Source organism: Rattus norvegicus, chromosome 8 (assembly GCF_021556685.1).
Source record: "Rattus norvegicus strain SHRSP/BbbUtx chromosome 8, alternate assembly SHRSP_T2T, whole genome shotgun sequence".
Taxonomy (NCBI): domain Eukaryota; kingdom Metazoa; phylum Chordata; class Mammalia; order Rodentia; family Muridae; genus Rattus; species Rattus norvegicus.
Genome location: NC_141541.1, coordinates 120,982,511 through 120,996,786, shown reverse-complemented (window position 1 = coordinate 120,996,786; position 14,276 = coordinate 120,982,511). Strand labels below are relative to the sequence as shown.

The 14,276-nt window shown below is 48.6% G+C and overlaps 2 long non-coding RNA genes across 5 annotated transcripts; one reads left to right on the top strand and one right to left on the bottom strand.

Annotated features, from left to right (window-relative positions):
• Positions 1-2,662: 2,662 nt before the first annotated feature.
• On the bottom strand, positions 2,663-7,817 carry LOC108351784 (uncharacterized). Of its 4 annotated transcripts, none has more exon segments than NR_190845.1 (4): positions 2,663-2,889; positions 5,481-5,563; positions 6,632-6,830; positions 7,551-7,817. It is a non-coding gene; the product is annotated as an uncharacterized LOC108351784 (long non-coding RNA).
• Positions 7,818-7,839: 22 nt separating this feature from the next.
• On the top strand, positions 7,840-11,029 carry LOC120094272 (uncharacterized). The gene is given in 2 exon segments (NR_190846.1): positions 7,840-7,997; positions 10,632-11,029. It is a non-coding gene; the product is annotated as an uncharacterized LOC120094272 (long non-coding RNA).
• Positions 11,030-14,276: the final 3,247 nt, after the last annotated feature.

The following is a 14,276-nucleotide window of genomic DNA, read 5'->3' as shown; positions in this document are numbered from 1 at the left end:
CATTGGAAAATAGGTCTACATTCCACCAGGAGCCTGCCAGAGCAGAGTGCAGAGAAAGGCAGCTCTCCATGGGAGTCTCACAAGCAGGCTTCTCATATGCAGCCCTCAAAGATTAGGGGAAAGGGGGCTGGAAAAGAGGAGAAGCAGGTGAGTCCTCAGGGGAGAACCCCACTAAGGGCTGACATTCAGCACAGGCCTGAGACTGGGGTTTGTGTTCTCTGAGAGATAGATGTGGACCCAAGGACTGTTTCTAAGAAAGAGAGGCAAACAAAGCCCTTAGTGTGGGGCCTGGCAGAGATACCTAAGGACACCAGCAGGGGTTTCCTGTTGTCCTGGGATTGAGGACTTTACAAGGCAAGAATGCTTGGGACAAGTCAAGTCCAGCAATGGATATTACTGACCCTTGCCTGGTTTTGAGTTTTAAAAGTCCACAATGCTTCTTCCCTGATGCCCTGTGACCTCCTAAGAAGGGAATGGAGTTGAGTGATCTTCCCACAGCAAGGACAGCTGAATGGTCTGCCTCCTCTCATACTGAGTTTGAAATCTAGATCTGTTTCCCCCAAGCCCCATGCTTCTGATCAGCACTTGTAGGTTCCCAGAGGTAGATGTCTCAGAGTGTGAAAGAACCACTCCTGGGAAAGCAAACCAGACACTGGTACTCACCTCAGTCTATGGCAAAAAGGTCACTCATAGCACACACAGAGATATCACCACAGACACATGCTGATGCATGCAGACAGGAAGAGACACACCCATGTAGATTTGTATGCACACACACACAAAGATGCTCACAAGTACAGATGTATCCAGACATATGCAAAGAGGAATACAGATGCAGATACATACACATTCAAAGATGCACACAGGTATAGATGCATTTAGACACACACACAGACCATGCACATAGGTATAGATGCATGTATACACACATACAGACCATGCACACATGTATAGATGCACATATACACACATACAGACCATGCACACATGTATAGACGCACATATACACACATACAGACCATGCACACATGTATAGATGCACGTATACACACATACAGACCATGCACACAGGCATATGTGCATTCAGACACACTTACAGACCATGCACACATGTATAAGTGCACATAAAGACCATACACACATGTATAGGTGCATTTAAACATATATACAGACCATGTACACATGTATAGGTATATTCAGATGCACATACAGAACATGTATAATGTATATAGATGTAGATGCCAGCATGTATACACAGATAGTTACATATATACATGTGCAGATGCACAAGCAAAACCAGGCACATATAGATACCTACACACACGTGCAGACTCACAGACACCCATATAGTTAGATAACATATATACAGACAGACATTCATAGACACATACATATGCAGGCAGAGACATTGACACAAACACACATTGACATGAGCACAGACACATGTACACATATACACACAAATACACAGGCATACAGAAACATGTAGCCAATGCCACATACAGACATGTATGGACACATATTTACAGACACATAGACACGCACATACTGACATAGAAACATGGAAACACAGGTGAACTCACATGCCTGAGGAAAGTCTAAAATGAAGATACCCTTGCTCAAAACAGTCCCATTCTCTCTGGCACAGAGCCTGACAGGGGAGGAATTTCTTGGTGGCTCTAGAAGGGGACAGTGGCAAGCTTATCTGGCAGACAGGCACTGCACACTTTATATTTCCCCTACTGCTTCCCACAAATGTCTGTTTCTTCCCCCCCTCCTCCTCCTCCTCTTCTTCTTCTTCCTCTCTCTCTCTCTCTCTCTCTCTCTCTCTCTCTCTCTCTCTCTCGATCCCCCCACTTTCAGCTTTATTTTTTTTCCAGAGCTGGGGACCGAACCCAGGGCCTTCCGGTTGCTAGGCAAGCGCTCTACCACTGAGCTAAATCCCCAACCCCTCAGCTTTATTTGAGACACGTTTCCATAATGACAGATTTTATACACAGAAACAGCACTACCTGCCCTTAAAAAATTCTTTTGGAATCAAAGTCAGAGTCACTTTGTATCTGGTTGCGTGTCTCTCGGACACTCAGGACTTAAGAGAATATGAAATATCTTCAAGGTTGAGACTTGGGGGCAACTACTCATGGCTTCACAGTCCCTTTAGTAAGTTCTCTTCCCCTGTACACACTGGCAGCCCCCAGTATTGAACAACAAACATGTCTGCCTCTGACCCCTGCCTTTTAGTTCCTCCTCTTTCTCCTTTCCTTCCTTCTGTCTTAGCAGGCCAATAAGAAGCCCATCTCTTCTCCAAGTGTGCCTCAAGTCTTGCTGCAAAACGAAACCACTTGAGGAAGTTGGTTAAATCCATAGCCCCTGGTGGGGCCAGCAAGATGGCTCTGGGGCATGCACGTGCCCTTCAATAAATTTAATAAGTGATACATTTAATAAACAAAACAAACCATAGCTCCTGGCGCCTCCCCTTAGGCAACTTGAATGAAGCCAGAGAATCTGCAGCTCCATTTCTTATTTGGAGTTTGCTGGCCTGGTCTGAGACTCAGTGGTCAGGAAACAACAACCTCAGACCAAGACCAGCATTTGCCTGTGTCACATCTGGCTATCATCACATAGGCTCTGGTGTTTGCACAAGTGAGCATCTCTCCAGTCCTCAGATCGGCTGTTTTATTCAAGGGGAAAAGCAAGCATACTATCCAGTGAGCGGTACGGATGCTGTGACCAGATCCGAAAAGCTGTCCCACCAGAAATGGTTGCCAACGAAGGAAGCTTCAAGAATTGGGCCACAGAGGTAGGAAGGCTCAGGATGTGGACACTGGCTCTTGAGGCTCTGACGGAATGAGGCTGTCTCAGTTTTCAAGTCAGGAAGATTCTCTGCACCTGGAGGCAGATAGGAACGTTTATAGACTTGACAAAGATGGCCTGTCGCCCACCATAATATACCTGGATTTTCTCGGACTTTCAACACTTCAGGCATCAGCAAGGAACAAGTCCCAGGTGGCAGGGCCTGGAGCAAGTGCTCGGACTGGATGGCTTCCTTGATGACTTTGTTATACTGTGGAGTTTGGAATGAGTGCCAGCATCACCCCACAGGCAAGATGGCAACAGTCTTGTTGAGCTGAGTGCCCATTTCCCTTTGCTGAACCAGTATTTCCACCCCCAGCTGGCTGTTCCTGTGGCCTGCAAGGTACTCATTAGAAGTCTCTTGTCTGGAAGCAGGCCCTGTCAAGATGCCTGTCCTTCCTGTCCCCTCCCCAACCTGTACCATGTAGCCAGTGACTGATAAAAGTTTAAGGAACGGTATTCCATCGTAGCTGTGACAAAATGCCTAACAGTAACAGCTTAAGGGAGGTCTTATTTATCTTGGTTTATGATTTCAGCCCTTCAAGAAGGGAGGGCCTGGTGGAGTAGAATCATTTGCAACATGGATGCAGAGAAAAAAAGAGAGTGATTACAGAAAGGGCCAGAGTGAGATAGAGCTCTAAGGAAATACTCCAGTATCTCACTCCCTCTAGTTAAGGGCCATCCCCTACCTTCCCTCCAACTCTCCATAATGCCATCATGAGTTCATCAGTGACCAATCAGATTCATTAGACCGGAGCCCTTGTGATCTAATGAGCTCTTGAATGGCTGGCCACTGTATGTGCCTGGAGCTGTGCTTTCCCGGGTGCTTGGTTGCTCTAGAATCCACTCAGGCTGACAGTTCAGACTGTAACCGTGAACAGACACAGCATATTACATTTCAGGGCAGGACCAGCCTGATCCAGACCTCTGGAGGAACTTCATGCCCAGCTGAGGTCTTGCCCAGCTTTTCTTCTCAGTCCCACCCAAAACTCTGCTTCTTTGTCCTCAGAGCACAGATCTGAGAATTTCCGCATGTCTTTTGAATCTGAACCCTGGTGGAGACCCTGAACCCAGGGACCTTGAGTACAGGAACAGGCATATGTTGTGTGTTTGTGTATGTACATGGAGGCTAGAGGGTGAACAGCTTCCTTTTCCATCACTCTCCACCTTATTTTTACGAGACAGGGTTTCATGATTTGGCTTGGTGGCCTTACCAACAAGCCCCGGGGATCCTCCTGGCTCTGCCTTCCCTGAGGTGGGGTTATGGCCATGTACCACGATGCCTGGCTTTTAATGTGAGCACTGGAGATCTGAACTCTGATCCTTGGGCTTGTACAGCAAGCGTTTTCATGACCTGGCCATTTGCATATGTTGCTTCTTTTCACTCATTTTAGAGAAGGGCAGATCTATACTCAAAATGCATTAATTTGTAGCACATTCAAGTACCTTCACATTCCCATGCATGTGCATGCATGCACCCACACACACATGCGCACACACGCACACACACACAACACACATACACACAAACACCACATACACACCACACATGCACACAAACACCACACATACACACGACACACATGCACACAAACACCACACACATGCACACACATACACACACTCATACACATACAACACACACAGAAACACTACACATACACACACAGCACACACACACACACACACACACACACACACACACCACACCCTTCCTCATGTTCCACAAGCTCTTTCTTTTTACATCATAGCCAGACTAAATGCCGGTGCTCTGGGCAGCCATTCATACCCTCTGCTATGTGCATATACAAACGAAAAAATTGAACTGCAAATCAATGGTTATGAATTTCACGTCACAGTGGGTCTCATTAGTTTGTGGATGTTGCTTTCAAGTAATCAATATCCTGTGATTGGAAAGCAATTTAAAATGTAGCCTCTTGGCTGGGAATCCAAATTACCATCTCTTTGCCTTGCTGTGTACACAGAGTCAACTTTAAATTGGATGGATGGGACTGATCTTGTCATTTGTTTTTGTTTAGCAGAGAAAACTTTCAATAAATCGGTTTCAGGCCTGCTTGAGTCACTATGGTTCTCAGTGGAACACAAAGGACCTCTCTCTCTCTTTCTCTCTGTCTCTGTCTCTGTCTCTCTCTGTCTCTGTCTCTCTCTCTGTCTCTGTCTCTCTCTGTCTCTCTCTGTCTCTCTCTGTCTCTCTCTGTCTCTCTCTCTCTCTCTCTCTCTCTCTCTCTCTCTCTCTCTCTCTCTCTCTCTCTCTCTGTCCTGAGTGTCTTTCTTAGTTACTCTCCACCTTGTTCTTTGAGACAGGGTCTCTTGTTGTCCTGGAACCTGCCTTATTGTCTAGGCTAGCTGGCCAGTGAGCCCCAATAGTCTGCCTATTTCTGTCTCCCTTGCTAGAATTTTAGAGGTAGGGATTACAAGTGTCTGGACCACACCTGGCTTCTTACATGGGCTCTAGACCGATGACCTCAGACCCCCATGGTTGTGCAGCAAGCACTTTACTGGCTGAGCGGTCTCCAGCCCAGCGATTGCATTCTTTCCAGTAAAAGCAATGTGACACTGGGATATACACATCTTTGCTTGCTACCCCTGACCCCTTTCAGACTTACTTTCCCCTGCCGTAGTGATCCTTTGCCTCCTCTTCCTTATCTTAGGAAAACAGGGATGAAGTTAATTGAAATGAGGGAGTGTCCTAAGGGTGCAAGATACCAGAGGAAAACATCAGGTTCTGTTTTTGGGCCTTTAGCCATCTCATGAGTACCCACTGGACTATGTCATGAGCACCTATTTTCCCTTGATAGGATCCCTTCTCTTCTCTTTCTCCCAAGCCAAGCACTGATGTTTTTCTCTCTTTTTCTAGCAGCGAAGCCTCTTTTATTCTCCACGACTCCTTTGAGGTTGTCTGATTCACTTAGAATTCATTTTCTTTATGAGCCTGCCCAACAGGAAGGTATAAACAGGATCCAGTAATAGATGGTACAGTGCGGCTAGAGTTTTACAGGTACTTAACCAACCCCAGATGCCCGGAATCGAGACTAAAACGGAAAACAAAATGTGTCTAGTCTCCTGATCCTAGCTTGTTCTGCAATGAGATTTGTGTCTTCTTGCAATGACGATATTGCAAAGCCTAAATCAAGACTGAAACACAGAAAAGCAGAATGTCTAGTCTTGATTTTGGCTCATTCTGCAATGTGATTTTTGTCTGCTTGCAACTATGATATTGCAAACCAACCCTGGCATTAGTATTATTTTTAAACAAATGCCCCTAGAGTGCTCAGTATTTCTATTGTGGGATACTTGATGCTAGTAAGTCTATTCATAAATCATTTTCATCTTCTGAGGAGAAAGCAGCTGAGGAGTCAGTCGTCACTAAGGGAAGGGTTCTGAAGCCTATGGCAATGGCATTAAGACTTGCGGCTTTCAGTCTTCCTCTCTAGGCCCAGTGTCCACCTTTCCCTTTGTCCCTTCCTTCTGATTTCCAAGTACGTATTATTCTTCATGATGTGCACTTCTACAGGGATTGCCAACAGCACTGGGTGTAACAGCCCATGTGCTTCATGCTATACAGACACACCATTTATTGACACAAAGCTAATTATCTTGAACTACACCGGAGGAAATAAAAAGATTAAGTGTTTGCCCAGGATAGCTTGTTTTTCAAAATTTATACAAGTCACCCTGAAACTTATTTAGGAGACAGAGTTAAGGTATGTTGGCTACCTTGTGAAGTCTGCAGCAAGAACTGGAGTAATTTGCTTACCTACGGCATTAAGTCTGGAAATGCGGAGGCCGCTCAATTGGAACTGGTTGCGATGCTCTTCTCGTCCTGTGGAATGTTCAAGCTGTGGTCAGATGTATTGCACGTTATGATGTCACCTCTTCATGGTGATGGAACAACCGTGGTGACCGTAATATCTACATTTCTGTTTTTGCAGGAGGAGGAACCCATCCGCAGCAGGCTGAACAACAAAGTCAAGTCAACAACCGTCTTGGGGGAAAGGGGTTCCTCTTCTTAGAAACCCACATGCTGTCACATGTGGTGACTATGTGGTGCTAAGGGATTCTTGGCGGAGAATAATGACCTACCCTGACACTATTCAAATATTTAACTTTAGAGGAATGGATTTTTTTTTTAATGTCAACATACTACAAATTATATCTAGCACGGGGGGGCTAGAACTTAATGGACTAACATAGAGATTCTGAGAATACGCTGGGTGTTAGTACCAGCAGCTCTCGCAGATACAGACGTAAGACAATGCATATTGTTCAGAGGCAGATGGATGTCCCAGATTGTGGGTCACTATTCCATCATTTTAGGGCTGAACCTTGGCTCTTGCACTCCTGGGTCCTTATCATCATCCTGAGTTCGTGCTTTGGATGATTTGATGAGTTTGGAATGGACGTGAGGAACACTTCCTCCCCCTTTCTGTAACTCAGTGTGATAGTTTGCCAAGCCAACACAACCTAGCGTCTTCTGGGAAGGGGACTTCAATGAGGAGAGATCTAGATCAAGTCGGACTCTGAGCATGGTGTTGTTTTGATTGTTTGTTGATGTGGGAAGACCCAGCTTGAACGTGGGGTAGCAAGCACTATGGCTGGGTTTGTGTCCCTGGTTTACATACAAGAGTAGAGGAAGCTGGATAAGCAAAAGGCATATAGGAACTTGTCGTGCCCACCTCGTCCGGCAAGGAAGACGCAACACGGTTGGATTCTTCTCAACAGCCTTTATTGCAGGACCACCTCTTTACTGATACGGGGACCTCGAGCGGCACAACAGGCTGGGGCTATGCTAATTGCCTTTCAGGGATTGGCAGAGCACGGATCACCCCACTATCACCCCACTATCACCCCACTATCACCCCACTATCACCCCTGCTACTTGTCCACCAGGGATTGGCGGAGAATGAATCACTTCACTAGCATGGTACCGCCCCCTCATTAGCATATCACCGGCCAACTGACGCCAGGTGCAAAAACTGCGCATGCGCAGTACCGCTGTTCACCACTGGAGGGCGCCCTACAGGAACTCACTTCTCTCTGTGCCTGGCTCTGGATGAGATGTGACTGGCTGCTTTACGGTCCCGTTGTGACTTATCTGCAGTGTTGGGGTGTAACCTGGAGCTGTAAGATGAATGGCCCTCTTCTCCACTGAGTTGCATTTGGTTAAGATATTTTGTCATAGCAACAGAAGTGAAACTAGGATACTCAGTGATGTTTTTCCACTTAGTCCCCAGAGATGTTGAAGGTGTAGTCCAACTGTGGGGCCAAGAAGGTCAAGGGCGTGGGTTTGGGGGTGCCTAGGCAGACTAGGCTGTGGGCTTTGACCCCTTGTGCTATCTGTTTATGTTGGTTGGGGAAGGGGAGCTCACACACTGGTATTAGTATAGTGGCTTCATTCAAGCATATGGCCAGAAGAAGACGGGTTTCGGTTATTTTCAGTCTAGTTCTTGGGGAGGTCAAGGGAGGAGGGTCCAAGTTTCTGCAGGGAGGTAAGCCTTTCTGACACTGATGCTGGGAAGAGGACTCTGGGTAAGGGAATCTCCCCTGAACTTTTTCTGATGACCTCTTCTCCATTGTTCAGTGACACCTAGGACACTGAGCTTCTCTTTACAAGTCCTTGTCTCTTCAGAACTGTGCCTCACACCTGCACAGTGGCATCCCAACTTGACTGGATAGGGAATGAAGAAGGGACAGACACACGGACACATGCACAGAAAAGCCAGGGTCAGGTGTCTACAATGACCATGTCAACGTGAAAAAGCTCACGGTGTGCATTAAATATAGCACAGGAGGAGGAGTTAGCTAGTCAGGTAGCAGGGCTCTGTGGCTGAGCAGGCTCAGGCTGGAGACAGGAGGAAGAAGCAGCAATTGCTAGCTCTTGCACACTGTCAGCATTGGAACTCTGGCCAGAGAAAGGTTCCCTCTCCAGAGACAGGGGAGGGAGGCTTTGCCAATTTCAATAGGTCTGAGGCATTGTGCCTTGATGTGGCTGTGCCCTTACCAGCAACACAAATTTACTCAGGACTTCGCCCGGCCTTCGCGTGTTCACCCAAAGCTTCCTTGGCCTCCCACAATTCATAATCTTAAATTATTTACAAGCTCAGTGTTTCAGCCACAGAAATATTTCCATCAGAGAAGTCTGATAGGTTAAAACTCTCATACAAACTTTGGTGATTAGTCTTGACTGCCGACAGTACCCTGCAGGGAAGGATTCTGATGCTATATCCAGACCCACTTAGGATGAGAGGGGATAGTAATTGATTAGTGATGTCTGGAATGAGAATTGGAGGCTGAAGTGAAGGCCATTAACGTGCCCCCTTCTCCGTTCCCGAGCTGGAAACGGAGGTAAAATAAGCATGGCCTGAAAAATATACAGGGAAGCATATTCATTTTAGTTTGAATTATTTCATCAATTTTGTCTTCGAAGCAGCTGGGTTCCTCCGCTTGAAGGGGGAGGCAAGTTTTAAATTGGAAAAGAGGAAACAGGTGATCTTGTAGCCTGAAGAGCCCGGGAGAAGCGGAGCAGGAATCTGAGCCTTAATTCCTCCTCTGCCCCACCCCGCATGGCTTCCTCCGTGCGTTTGTCTGTACTGTGGGTCGTGATGCACCCTCAGTGGTCCTCAGCTCTCGCTGCAGCCTTAGGCCAGCTCAGTGATTTTTAACACCGTCCCAGAGAATGGGAGGACGTGTGTGTGTGTGTGTGTGTGTGTGTGTGTATGTGTGTGTGTGTGTGTGTGTGTATGTGTGTGTGTATGTGTGTGTATGTGTGTGTGTATGTGTGTGTGTATGTGTGTGTGTATGTGTGTGTGTGTGAGAGAGAGAGAGAGAGAGAGAGAGAGAGAGAGAGAGAGAGAGAGAGAGAGAGAGACGAGAGAGAGAGAGAGAGAGAGAGAGAGAGAGGGAGAGAGAGAGAGGGAGAGAGAGAGAGAGGGAGAGAGAGAGAGAGAGAGAGAGAGAGAGAGAGAGGGGGAGAGAGAGAGAGAGGGGGAGAGAGAGAGAGAGGGAGGGAGGGAGAGAGAGAGAGAGAGAGAGAGAGAGCTCCCTTTGCTGCCTTCTTGCCCATCTCCTGTTCCTGGTTGCGGCCGTGCCTTCCATGACCACAGCTCCCCCGTACAGTTTCTACATTCCTGCCCTTGTTAAACCCCAAGAAACCCATCTTCTTGGCTTTTTTGTGTGTCTCTCCTAGTGTTGGGACAATTCTTGCTTCTTCCCTTAACCCTTTTCCATGTCTCTGCAATCCGTCTCTTCACAAAGCCTCTTCCTCAGGACCATCCACCTCCTCTGAGCCTGGATGGGACCCTGGTGGATGCAGGGCTCTTGGGAACCCAGATGCTGGAGAGGTAGGCACACTGTGGCAGGGAGTCTAGAGCAGTGCGGTTCTCAACCTGTGGGTTGTGACCCCTTTGGGGGTTGTGGGTCAGGTATTCTGCATATCAGAGAGTTACATTATGATTCATAACAAGCAAAATTATAGTTATGAAGTATCAGTGAAATAATTTTATGACTGGGGGTCACCACAACATGAGGAAGCATTGGGCAGGTTGAGAACCACTGCCCTAGAGGGACCCTGGGTCATATTGTCTCATGTAGGCTAGTCCTTCACTAAGAACAGCCCTCCCGTTAAGGGGCAGTTCCTGAGTCCAGCCATCTCAGGAACAAGTCACATCTTGCTGTAGGGATGAAACTGAGTTCATGCTCCCAGGCCCCAGAAGCAACTCCTATCCTGCTTCCTCAGGTGTTTTCCTGTTTGTCACCAGGTAAAGGATGGAGCTGCTGATTATCTCTCCATCCAAGGCACACAGTTGTGAGTGCGTCGTCCATCATTAACTTACAATGACTGTGCGCAGCTCGCCCATACCTCCGTTCCCTCACCATTCTAAATTCAGGACCAGAGTTCAGGAGTGGATGGAGCTACAAAAGCTGACCGAAGGACCCTGAAACCAGGTGACCCAGATAAGGCCCAGTCACCAACACTAACCTCCTTGCTTAACCCCTTATGACAGAATGTGATCGGTCAATGCAACAGCCCACCTGGCTTCCCCCTCGCTTTGTGTTCCCCTATAAAAATGTTGCATAATCTGTCTTGGGGGACATGGCTCAGAGTTTGAACTGGCTGCCGCCCCATGCATACATAAAATAAAGCTTTCATTTTTAAGCTTCTGTCTCTGAAGTGAGTTTTCTTGGCTTCCACCCCAAACCCAACACTTCCTTCTCTTCTCATACTGGATATGATATTTTCTTTGGGACGGGGGGGGGGGGGGGGTGAAATCCAAGGGACTGGTAAGATGGCTCAGTGGGTGCAAGTGACAATCTGGGTTTGATCCCCAGAGCTCAAGTAAACGTGGAAAACAAGAGCTGACCCAGCAGAAATGTCCCCTGACCTTTGACACCTGAGCTGTGACTCACACTGTGGCCTGCATGTGCACCCTACCAATAATAAACAAACAAAATAAAAATGAAATCTTAAAGCATCCCTCCCTCACTCCAGCTGTAAGGCTAAGTGGGAGAGCTTTGAAAAAACAGGGTCAGGCTGTGGGCAGCAGGGCTCACGGATGGATGTGCTGAAGGTTCATTACTGATGGAAGCACCTTTAGTTCATGCCATGTCTTCTGCGTTCTAGCCAGCTACCGGCACTGGTTTTTGAGCAAAGACAGAAGGACAGAGGGACGGAAGGATGCGTATCCACCTTGCTGGGTCCCACTAAGAGCAGAGCAGCCTGTGCTGTGCACTCTTCTGTCATGTGCTTGTGTCACAGAGGAATACAGTTTTTTGGGTCAGGATATAAAACCACCCCCCAAACAATAACAGCAGCAGCAGCAGCGACAACAGCAACAACGACCTGCTCAAGCTGCACAGTGAGTGGATGAATGCATCAGGAGGCTGGGGCTGCACAGCATGGCTCTGAGAGATGTAGAGACATTCTTCCTCTCTTCCTCCCCCTTCCGTCTTCCCAATGCTGTAGAAACAATGCCCTTTGAGGGAAGCCTGAGTAGTTTTCAACTGGCCTCAGATATTTTAGCAGACTTTCTCTTGTCCTTTAATACACTTTAAATGTTCTTTATCTCTCTTGTATTTATTTGGAATCCTGCGTTCCCCATTTTTTTCCTGGCTAGCCGAAGTTTCTGGTCATAGACGTTACCATGCCACTGTGGGCCCCGGATTTATTTGCTCCCGTGTGATGACAGTCTGTGAAGCAGGAGTGCTGTGTGCTGTGTAGACATCAGGGCCACTGTCGGCATTCCTGCTGGTGGATGAGAACCTACATTGTCCAGGAGAGCAAATACCAGTGTGGGAAGGAGGGAGACACCGGACTCTCTGGCAACAGGGCTGGCCATGGATTCTTCCAGAAAGAGCATTGAAAACCGAAAGTCACATGGTTCCAATCTCATTTTCAGCAATAATTTCAGACTCCCACTCCACAGAACTGTGATTTTTTTTCTTAGTTGTCTTAAGCCTGAACTGCTAACGAGGAATGTGACTGGCTTAGATTTCACCTTCTTCATTTTCTCACTGCAGGCTGATGCAGACGTGTTAATGAGCAGTGGGAAGAGAACGAAAGTTCACAGCGAGGTGGGAAGAGGGGCTGGCGGTCAAGGCCTTGCCTAAGTGGGAAGGTTAGAAAGAGCTTGTGAGATGCTGTAACACATGCATCCACATCTGCCTGGCCTGGCACAGCCCTGAGGGAGGAAGATGACCCTGGGATCCATGTGCTTCATCAGGACCCAGGATTCCCGGGCTCTAGGGAGCAACCCAGGCCTCCAGGACTGCCCCTACCTGCCTTGCAGACAAAGAAAATGACTGTGGAGAACTGTGGAGGAGGGGGAGGACTGTAAGGAGGACAGACGGCAGTGAGGGAGGACTGTGAAGAGGAGTACAGTGAGGGGAGGACTCTGAGGAGGAGGACTGTGAGGGAGAACTGTGAGGAGGAGGACTGTAAGGAGGAGGACTGTGAGGAGGAGGACTGTGAGGGAGAACTGTGAGGAGGAGGACTGTAAGGAGGAGGACTGTGAGGAGGAGGACTGTGAGGAGGAGGACTGTAAGGAGGAGGACTGTGAGGAGGAGGACTGTGAGGAGGAGGACTGTAAGGAGGAGTACAGTGAGGGGAGGACTCTGAGGAGGAGGACTGTGAGGGAGAACTGTGAGGAGGAGGACTGTAAGGAGGAGGACTGTGAGGAGGAGGACTGTGAGGAGGAGGACTGTAAGGAGGAGTACAGTGAGGAGGAGGACTGTAAGGAGGAGGACTGTGAGGAGGAGGACAATGGGGGAGAACTGTGAGGAGGAGGACTGTAAGGAGGAGGACTGTGAGGAGGAGGACAATGGGGGAGAACTGTGAGGAGGAGGACTGTAAGGAGGAGGACTGTGAGGAGGAGGACTGTGAGGAGGAGGACAATGGGGGAGAATTGTGAGGAGGAGGACTGTAAGGAGGAGGACTGTGAGGAGGAGGACTGTGAGGAGGAGGACTGTGAGGGAGAACTGTGAGGAGGAGGACTGTAAGGAGGAGGACTGTGAGGAGGAGGACTGTAAGGAGGAGTACAGTGAGGGGAGGACTGTGAGGAGGAGGACTGTGAGGAGGAGGACAATGGGGGAGAACTGTGAGGGAGAACTGTGAGGAGGAGGACTGTAAGGAGGAGGACTGTGAGGAGGAGGACTGTGAGGAGGAGGACTGTGAGGAGGAGGACAATGGGGGAGAACTGTGAGGGAGAACTGTGAGGAGGAGGACTGTAAGGAGGAGGACTGTGAGGAGGAGGACTGTGAGGAGGAGGACTGTAAGGAGGAGGACTGTGAGGAGGAGGACTGTGAGGAGGAGGACAATGGGGGAGAACTGTGGTTGGGACTGTTAGTGAGAGGACTGTGAAGATGGGTTGGTGTGAGAACAAGGGATGTGAGTGCCAAGGATTGATATTGGGACCACGTTGGGGGAGATTTCTGGGTGAGGGAGCCCCACGAGAGGAGGATTGTCATGGGAAGGACCTTGGGGAAGTGGACTAGGTAGGGAGGATCAAGAGAGCATTCATTGTGAGGAGGAAGGCTGTGAGGGCAAGGATTATGATGGGGAGAATGTCAGGGGAGGATTCTGATGGGGATAAAGCTGTGAGGGGGTGGGTGGGAGGGAGGACTCTGAGAGGGAGCAGGGTGGGAGGGAAGACTCTGAGAGGGAGCCCGGTGGGAGGGAGGACTCTAAGAGGGAGCAGGGTGGGAGGGAAGACTCTGAGAGGGAACAGGGTTGGAGGGAGGACTCTGAGAGGGAGCAGGGTGGGAGGGAAGACTCTGAGAGGGAACAGGGTGGGAGGGAGGACTCTAAGAGGGAGCAGGGTGGGAGGGAGGACTCTGAGAGGGAGCAGGGTGGAAGGGAAGACTCTGAGAGGGAACAGGGTTGGAGGGAGGACTCTGAGAGGGAGCAG